The sequence below is a fragment of the Scylla paramamosain genome, chromosome 10 (genome assembly GCF_035594125.1).
Source record: "Scylla paramamosain isolate STU-SP2022 chromosome 10, ASM3559412v1, whole genome shotgun sequence".
In the NCBI taxonomy this organism is placed as follows: Eukaryota; Metazoa; Arthropoda; class Malacostraca; order Decapoda; family Portunidae; genus Scylla; species Scylla paramamosain.
The window spans coordinates 1,862,501-1,872,500 of NC_087160.1; the positions used below are offsets into that span (position 1 = coordinate 1,862,501).

Here is a 10,000-nt window from a genome sequence, read left to right on the forward strand (position 1 = left end):
CACACACACACACACACACACACACACACACACACACACACACACACACACACACACACACACACACACACATACACACACACACGCACGCACAGGGAATAGCAAGCATCTCTTTTTAGAAACATGTAAATATATTTTTTCCTCAACAAACGCTAGGGAAAGTAAACAAAAATAACAGAGGTAGAGGAAGAGAGAGAGAGAGAGAGAGAGAGAGAGAGAGAGAGAGAGAGAGAGAGAGAGAGAGAGAGAGAGAGAGAGAGAGAGAGAGAGAGAGAGAGTTATTTTCGTACACGTCACGTTCAGCCTATGTTAAGAATGGCACAGAATTACCGTAAAGAGAGAGAGAGAGAGAGAGAGAGAGAGAGAGAGAGAGAGAGAGAGAGAGAGAGAGAGAGAGAGACGGATGGTGGTATTGAAGCAAGAGAGAGAGAGAGAGAGAGAGAGGGGGAAGGGAGAGTATAGTTCTGGTGACTTTCCCCTCGTGTGTGGCGCCAGTGAAGGGAAGTGGACAAGGAAACGAGGAGGAGGGAGATGGGAAATAAAAACAAGAGCGTATGAGAGAGAAAGGAAGCTAAGAGGAGGGAAAGGGATGGAAAAGTGTACTGAAGAGACATGGGTGAAAAAGTAACTTGAAAATTGTAAGCGAAAGGATATATGAATGGGAAGGAGAGAATTAGACGGTGAAATTGTATATATGAGCAATGAAAGAGATAGAAATGGCTACTGGAAAGAGGAAGATGGGCAAATAGAAACTTAGGGAACATATATCAGGTGGAAGGATAAAAGTGAAGGGTGCAGTAAAGGGTGTGGCTATCTATTTGTATACTAGAGGGACAGTTAAAAAGAAAGGAAGGGAGAGGGAAGTAAATATATGAAAAGAAAGGAAGGGACAAAGGTAAAGGGTTCAGTAAGGGATGTAGTTATATATGTGTACAAAAGGGACAGTTAAAAGGAAGGGAAAGAAAAAAACAAAGGGAATATAATTTCTTTCTCTCTCTCTCTCTGAAGGGAGGAACACACGCAAGGAAAACAGATGAGAAGCAAAGGAGAATTACATAGAGGGAATTTTTTTTTTTTATCTAAGGGAAGATGAAACAAGACAGGGAAGGAGGAAAGGGAAATATGATACGAACATAAGAATACAGCAACATAAGGGAAACTCCAGGAAGTCACTAACTCTACACATCTTAATCCCTCTTTAGATTCATATACGGATAAGAGAGAGAGAGAGAGAGAGAGAGAGAGAGAGAGAGAGAGAGAGAGAGAGAGAGAGAGAGAGAGAGAGAGAGAGAGAGAGAGAGAGAGAGAGAGAGAGAGAAATACGAAGGGAATGAGAGCCACTTTTAACCTGAAGAAGGAAGTGGGGAAGGGAATAAGAAGACAACGATAAGGGAAAAACGAAAAGGAAATAATAGGGAATGAGGGTAAAAGAAGAGAAATGAAAAAGATAAGAATAAGGAATAAAGACTAGAAGCCTTTTTTTTTTTTGAGCCGAGCAAATGGAGAATGAATGATAGGAAGTAAGCGAAATTTGATAGACCAGCATTTATTATGGAAAGGTGAAGGAGGAAAGTAATGGACGGAAGAATCATCTATTTTCTGAGAGGGAGAGAAAAGAGAAGAAACGGAATGGTAGATTGGAAAGAAGAAATAAATGATGCAAGTTTTTTTTTCTTTTTTTCTTTCTTTATTTATTTATTTATTTTCTTTCTTTCCTTATTTATTTATTTTCTTTCTTTATGTATTCACTTACTCACTCATTTACATGCATATTTATCAATTTATCTATTTATTTGCTTGTTTATTTGTTTATCTCCATATTCAACACCTATTTATCTATCTATCCATTCATCTATTTATTTACTTTGCAAGTGGGAAAGAAGGAACAAAGCAGCAGAAAAAGAAGCAATAAGGAATATAAGGTGCTGCAACTTTTTACATTTATTAGTTTTTGTAATTACTTCTGCACGTGTCACTTCCCAACATGCAGAGACCTTGGTAATGGAAATAATTAACCCTTATTTCTTTGCCTCCTTTTCCGAAACTTATTTTTGAGAGGCGAAAATTAAAGTATAGCTTTTTATTTCACTTACAATACAGGTACCATATGGATATTCTCTCTCTCTCTCTCTCTCTCTCTCTCTCTCTCTCTCTCTCTCTCTCTCTCTCTCTCTCTCTCTCTCTCTCTCTCTCTCTCTCTCTCTCTCTCTCAGAAAAAGATGGTGCTAGTCACGTCAAATAGCCATCGTTATACCCACACCGACCCTCTGTTCACGGACCTCAAGCTACTCCAACTACATGATATTATACCCCTTCAAACCAAGCCCTTTGTGTTGAGAGCATTACACACCCACCAGATGGAACGTAGCTTTTACTTGCCATCAGATGATCCAAGTACCCGTAGACCTCATGACTTGAAGCTTCTCTTTTATAGAACATCTCATGCACAAAAAAAAAAAAAAAGAAAAAAAAAGTGGTTGAATCAACTACCAGGAAATATAAAGAGTATTAACTCATGTAATATCTTTAAGAATGAAATAAAACAAATATTCTTTAATAATTATTAAATGTAGGGACTATTCTTTTTTTTGTGGTATGTGAATAAGGTGTTGGTGTTTGTTTATTAGTCTTGCTACTCATTATTGTATATAATTTTTCATATCTTGTAAATGTCTGGTATATATATATATATATATATATATATATATATATATATATATATATATATATATATATATATATATATATATATATATATATATATATATATATATATATATATATTTTTTTTTTTTTTTTTTCTTTCTTTCTTTTTAATGCATATTTCTTAATCTTTATTTGTATTTTTATTTACTTATTTTTGTAAACTTCTTGTGTACATATTTTTTGGATTTTTTTCTTTTTTTTTTTTTTTTATCAGTTTGAATTTAATGTATGTCCCTAACTTAACAGAGCGTTAATCTCTCACATCAACGGCATGTTACCTTGGCATAGGTCTGTAAAAGAGCCTCTGCTCAACAGACCGGGCCTTGAATATATCTGCATTAATGAATATTGACAAATGTTTAATAACAGAGGCAATAAATGTATTTGTATCTCTCTCTCTCTCTCTCTCTCTCTCTCTCTCTCTCTCTCTCTCTCTCTCTCTCTCTCTCTCTCTCTCTCTCTCTCTCTCTCTCTCTTTTCTATCTCTCTCTCTCATATTTGTCATTCAGCTAAGCGGTTTATTTGAGTTCAGCCGCGCCTAGCTTTGCCTCGCTTCCCCAGCTTAGTTCGCAGTTTAAGCCCCGGACAGCCCCGCTCTGGCCGGCCTTGCGGATTACGTGATTGGGCAATGCGCCGGGATGGGTATCTGGTGCCGCGCGTGGCCGCAGACTGCCTGCCGCGGTGACGGTGACGCGACAGCAGTAGTCAGAAGAGAAGTTGCCTACTGCACTTAAATTCTGTAATTTGCGTGGACTTTCTACCTGCTTCTGTATTCTCTTCTGCGTGTGACTTACTTTCTTACACTTCTACGTATTTTTGTGTGAACTCTGGAACTCCTCTCCTTGCTTTTGTAATCCTTCCTGCGTGTGACTTAACACAGTATCCCGAAAGTTAGCAAAGGACGACCTCCTCTTGCTTACCTACTCATCAACAGCTGCAAGGGAAAGAAAAAAAGAAAAAAAGACGTGAAATAGGATACATTTTTTCCATTCGACCTCTTTTCTCCATACCCACGTCATCTCCCTACTCTTCCTACATTCCGCATTCCTTCCATGCGCTCCATCTCTTCCAGCTACACATTTCTATGCACACTACACTATTTTTCCCATTACATCCCTGTCCTGCACACCATCTCTCTTGCAGTAACATCTCCCTATGCACGCCACACGTATTATATCACCTTTCTTTCCTTACACACTACATGTCCAACCACTACAATGCTTCCTAGTACCACAAACTTCTTTCTAGGGTTTATCTTTTCTAGACCTCTACACTCTATCTTGTTCTGTGCTTCATATATCTTCCAGTGACTACCTCCATGCACACCACACCGTTCATAATGTCTCTTTTCTCCTTTCTTCCGTGCACTACGAACCTTTATCAACTCTATTCTCCCATGATTTACACTCTGCCTTATCCCACACTTCATGTCTCTTCCAGTACCTGGCTTCCACGAGCACCACGCTGTATATATCGCCTCCTTTCCTTGCTTTCATGCGCCACAAATTTCTTTCCATCATCTCTTTTACCATGCACTCTACACTCGACCTTATTCTTCACTTCATGTCTCTTCCAGTATCCTACTTTCACTTACACCATATCCGCTATCATATTACATGTCACCACTTTTACTCCCCTTACGCACGTCACAAAGCCTTTTTTTTTTTTTATCTATATATTTACGTTCTTATGCTCTCTCTCCCTATATTCAACACTCCACCCTAACCTTTACTCAAGTTTCTTCTTTCACACACACCGTACCATACGTATCACCTCTTTTTCTTACCTTACTTCTTTCTATCACTTCTCTCTCTCTTTCTTTCCCCTCCACTTTACTGTACTCTTAGTAATTTCCTCCTTGACATTCCAAACCCCCTTTTTATCATCTTTTTCCCAGTATACTTTTCATCCCTACTAGTACACACCTTCCACGCACCAGCCACCCTTTCCACCATTTCCCATTCACTTCCTTTCTACTTTACAATCTCCATGTAATCCCTTTCATACACTCAGCACCATTTTCTATGATCTGTCCTTCCTGCATTCCACACCCTTCCCAGTACATCTTTAGTCAATCTCTCTCTCTCTCTCTCTCTCTCTCTCTCTCTCTCTCTCTCTCTCTCTCTCTCTCTCTCTCTCTCTCTCTCTCCCCGACAACGTTTATTGGTGATGTGCGTGTTTTTCATGTAAGTTAGGTTGAAAGTGGTGTTTTCATTTTATGTGTGTGTGTGTGTGTGTGTGTGTGTGTGTGTGTGTGTGTGTGTGTGTGTGTGTGTGTGTGTGCTGTGTGTTGTGTAATGCTTTACAAGTCTCTTTACACACATGCGCGTACACACACACACACACACACACACACACACGTTCTCCTCCCTCCCTCCTTCCCTCTCTCTCTCTCTCTCTCTCTCTCTCTCTCTCTCTCTCTCTCTCTCTCTCTCTCTCTCTCTCTCTCTCTCTTACACACACACACACACACACACACACACACACACACACACACACACTTTTGATGTCATTGTACAAAAAACTTGTAAAGCGTTTTACCTGCACACTCTCAATTTATTTCAATTGCAGGTGTGTATTTGCGCTTGGAAGAGAGAGAGAGAGAGAGAGAGAGAGAGAGAGAGAGAGAGAGAGAGAGAGAGAGAGAGAGAGAGAGAGTGGGGGGAGGAGGGTTGTGTATGAAAGAGAAAATGGAGGAATAGTGAAAGGAAACAAAAATATGTAATAGGATAAATGAAAAGAAGAAAACTATAAATAAAGAATTCAGAGTGACAATAGTACAGAGACAGAGAGTTTCTAAGTGGTTAAGAATACCTATACATGAACACCCATCACTATACTACTGCAAAAAATAAATAGATAAATAAACAAATAAACAAACAAATAAATACACACGTAAATGAATAATACACATCACGAACCTTTCTTTCCCGGAACACAAGAGCGGAATGAAAGAGAAGCGCGGCGGGGAAGTGATGATTATGTTAAGGTGAGTCACGAACACCAATTTCTGCACCAGGAATAGAACACCCTTAGGATACGCTGCTTCTCTCGCCTCTCCGTCTGCTGCCGTCGCGTCTTCAACAGTGCTTGGCGCTACGAGAAAAGGGAGTGATTTTGACTACATGGCCAGTGACATTTCTTTGTGTTTTAGAAGAGATATTCAAAGTTCATATACCAAGCGGTGATTTTACGAACAAAACAGACACAAACATGACAAATTACGAGTGGAAATACTTGAATTATAAAGGACAGTGAATGATAATTATGCACGCACAAACACGCAAAAACGATATAGAAATACTGGTAGAAATAAGTAGTTAGACATAAGCGCTAAAAAAAGACATGAACTATAACTAATAATAGAAATAATAAACCTGTGACAAATTCTAAGCAAAACTAAAAGAATTACAAGCAATCACAAAAAAATAAAAGTCACACAAATATCAATTAGCACAGACAAGTCATAAAAGAATAAACAAGCCAGTGACTGATAAACTAACACAAACATAAAAAAAGTCACACAAACAACACAAACACGCCCTAAAACAAGAAACAAACCACTGAATCCTGACCTGCTCTAACAATAATGCACCTATAACTCAATATCTCCCCTAAGCAAAGATGAAACGCGGCGGTGCGAGCAAGTGGCGCCCCTTGGAGAGTCATGCAGCTTAGAGCCACCAAGACCCCCGCGTGAGGCTTAACATCAAAGGTGGCCTGGGATCGAGACTGGCCGGCGATACTAGGCAATGTTCCCAATGTTCCCGATGTTCCCAATGTTCCCAATGTTCTGGTCAACTAACCTTCACAGCCAAGCGCCGGACACTCAAAGGCTTAGCTCTTGACCGCCTCCCTGCCTGCCGCCTCCCCCGGGACCTCCTCTGCCTGTGTGCTTGTCCATCCCCGCTACACTACGGCCCATCGTCTCTCTGTGAATTTATGGTGCTGTCTGTGTGTGTGTGTGTAAGGTGCGCCATTTGATATCTACTGTTATATTTATGTTTATTTATTCTTTCCTTAGTTTATGTTAACTTAAACAGTCTTTTTCATCCTGTTTATCATTCTTTCTATCAATCCATCCATCCATTCATGCATCCACCAAACATTTGCGGATCATTTACCACATAGCACAAGCTCACGCAGTTTATATTTATTATTTCTTTACACTAATTTATCCAACGCAAACTTCACTCAGCCTTCTTCATTATCTCTATGGAGGAGGAACACTGGCCAAGGAAAGAAAAAAAAGAGCAAAAAAAGACTCAGTGAAGTGCCAGTTCAAAAAGAAAGATCAAAAGTGTCAAAATCAGAGGAGCCTTCACAAAAACCCAAAATAAAATCAACCAAGAACTATGTCAGCCGCCTTCATTAAGTTTATTAGATGAGACGATCATCTAGTTGGCATAGTTCACAGAATACTTAATACTTTAATACTCACTTCTAAATGTCGACGTTTTATAACGATTAATTAAGCTGATTTCCAACTAGTTCCATTTTACTTACAAATGAGAAACTTTAAGGAAAAACGGTACTTGATAAGAAACTCGGGATAAAATTAAACGTTTTATTTATTTCTTTTTCTTTTTTCTTCTTCTTTTTGTCGTTGTCATTTCTCAGGGAGCGGTGTTACTACTGCACCCCGCCAAGCTTCGGTGAGTGTCTATCCGTGTACTGCGTGAAATATAAATGCATTACTTCTTCCTCGTGGATCTTGTTTCTCATTCAAACGTCTTTCAGAACACCCGCCGATACATCTCTCTCTCTCTCTCTCTCTCTCTCTCTCTCTCTCTCTCTCTCTCTCTCTCTCTCTCTCTCTCTCTCTCTTTCACTCCTCGCTTTTGCATTTTAATTATAAACACTCCTTCGTCAGTTTCTTCTCCTTCGTTAGCTGATGTTTGTTGGTTAGTTGTTGTTGTTGTTGTTGTTTTTGTTGTTGTTGTTGTTGTCTTTGTTGTAGTTGTTGTCTTTGTTGTTGTTGTTGTTGCTGTTGTCTTTGTTGTTGTTGTCGTCTTTGTTGTTGTTGTTATCGTCATTTTCTTCTTCCTCTTTTTTCTTTTCTTCTCCTTCTTCTTCTTCTTCTTCTTCTTCTTCTTCTTCTTCTTCTTCTTCTTCTTTCTCCTCCTCCTCCTCCTCTTCCTCTTCTTCATCTTTTACTTCATGATAATTTGATATTTGCTTACAATATTAATCATTTTATTCTTTGCAGAGCACTGAGTTGATTTCATAATGCAGCTCTGCCAGTGGTTATAATATCATAATACTCTCCCCTTGTCAAGCTAGGTGCACAACAAAGTGGTCTCTTATGGACAATGGCAATCTTCGACATCGCCCCAGTTCATCCTGTCCCGTCCCACTCCACCTCTTCGATCCACTGCGTGACAGCTCCTGACGAAGATTTGAGCACGCTACGAGGGGATTCACCGCCAAAGACGAAACAGTGTCTTAAAGGTACAAACAAAGAGAACAGGATGGTATGGACGTACTGAGGAGTGTATGGGGAAGAGAAGGATGTGGAAGAGAGAGAGAGAGAGAGAGAGAGAGAGAGAGAGAGAGAGAGAGAGAGAGAGAGAGAGAGAGAGAGAGAGAGAGAGAGAGAGAGAGAGAGAGAGAGAGAGAGAGAGAGAGAGAGAGAGAGAGAGAGAGAGAGCAACAGAATACACTTGAGGGAAAACAATAATATTTTGTTAGTTTCTCGTTTTCCATCACCTTCTCTTCCTCTTCCTTCTCCTCCTCTTCCTCCTCCTCCTCATCATCATAATCTTCTCTATCTTCTACTCCTTTTTATAATTAACCTCCAAAGTGCTCATGGTGTAGTGGCTATCACGTCTGTCTAACACACAGAAGGTCCCAGGTTCGAGCCCTGGTGAGCACATATTTATGGATGAAGATAGTTGGAAATAGGCAGGTATGTTCCTTGTGTGTGTATGTGTGTGTGTAGGTAGATATGTATGCTTCCTGGAGGGACAGTCACGTGTAGGCCTGATGGCTTCTTGCACCTTCCCTTATGTTCTTATGTTCATTTTCTTTATTGTTATTGTTTTCATCATAACTTTCATTCTCTTGATCTCTTGCTTGTAATTTTCCTCTTTTCTCTTATTGTTTCCTGTTCTTATTTTCCCCCTGGAGGGGGAATAGAGAGAGAGAGAGAGAGAGAGAGAGAGAGAGAGAGAGAGAGAGAGAGAGAGAGAGAGAGAGAGAGAGAGAGAGTCAATAAATACACTTCAAGAATAACAATAATATTTTGTTGTTGTTTCCCGTTTTCCTTCTCCTTCTCTTTCTCCTCTTCCTCCTCCTCCTCCTCATCCTCCTCCTCCTCCTCCTCATCATCATCATCACCACCATCCTCATCTTGTTTTTTTTTTCTTCTTCTTTTCCTCTTCCTCCTCTTCTAATTTTTATCCTCTCAAGTGCTCATGGTGTAGTGGCTATCACGTCTGTCTAACACACAGAAGGTCCCAGGTTCGAGCCCTGGTGAGCACATCAGATACTTTTGGATGAGGAAGATAGGTGAAAATAGGCAGGTATGTTCCTTATGTGTGTGTGTGTGTGTGTGTGTAGGTAGGTAGATAGGTATGCTTCCTGGAGGGACAGCCACGTGTAGGCCTGATGGCTTCTTGCACCTTTCCTTAAGTTTCTATTTTTCATTATCTTTATTGTTATTGTTTTCATAACTTTCATTCTCTTGATCTCTTGCTTGTAATTTTCCTCTTTTCTCTTATAGTTTCCTGTTCTTATTTCCCCCTGGAGGAGCGAGAGAGCGAGCGAGCGAGAGAGAGAGAGAGAGAGAGAGAGAGAGAGAGAGAGAGAGAGAGAGAGAGAGAGAGAGAGAGAGAGAGAGAAATAAATACACTTGAAGAATAACAATAATATTTTCTTACTGTGACCCATTTTCCTTCTCCTTCTCTTCCTCCTCTTCCTCCTCCTCCTCCTCCTCCTCATCATCATCATCATCATCATCATCATCATTACCATCATCATCCTTTTTTTTTCTTCTTTTCCTCTTCCTCCTCTTCTAATTTTTATCCTCCCAGGTGCTCATGGTGTAGTGGTTATCACGTCTGTCTAACACACAGAAGGTCCCAGGTTCGAGCCCTGGTGAGCACATATTTTTGGATGAAGATAGGTGGAAATAGGCAGGTATGTTCCTTAAGTGTGTGTGTGTGTGTGTGTGTAGGTAGATATGTATGCTTCCTGGAGGGACAGCCACGTTTAGGCCTGATGGCTTCTTGCACCTTCCCTTATGTTCTTATGTTCATTTTCTTTATTGTTATTGTTTTCATCATAACTTTCA

The 10,000-nt window shown here is 40.0% G+C and overlaps 3 non-coding genes across 3 annotated transcripts; all 3 read left to right on the forward strand.

Annotated features, from left to right (window-relative positions):
• The first annotated feature begins 8,508 nt into the window (after nucleotides 1-8,508).
• Trnav-aac (transfer RNA valine (anticodon AAC)) lies at nucleotides 8,509-8,581 on the forward strand. The gene has a single exon. It is a non-coding gene; the product is annotated as a tRNA-Val (tRNA).
• A 535-nt stretch (nucleotides 8,582-9,116) lies between these two features.
• On the forward strand, nucleotides 9,117-9,189 carry Trnav-aac (transfer RNA valine (anticodon AAC)). Its single transcript has one exon. It is a non-coding gene; the product is annotated as a tRNA-Val (tRNA).
• A 551-nt stretch (nucleotides 9,190-9,740) lies between these two features.
• Nucleotides 9,741-9,813, forward strand: Trnav-aac (transfer RNA valine (anticodon AAC)). Its single transcript has one exon. It is a non-coding gene; the product is annotated as a tRNA-Val (tRNA).
• Nucleotides 9,814-10,000: the final 187 nt, after the last annotated feature.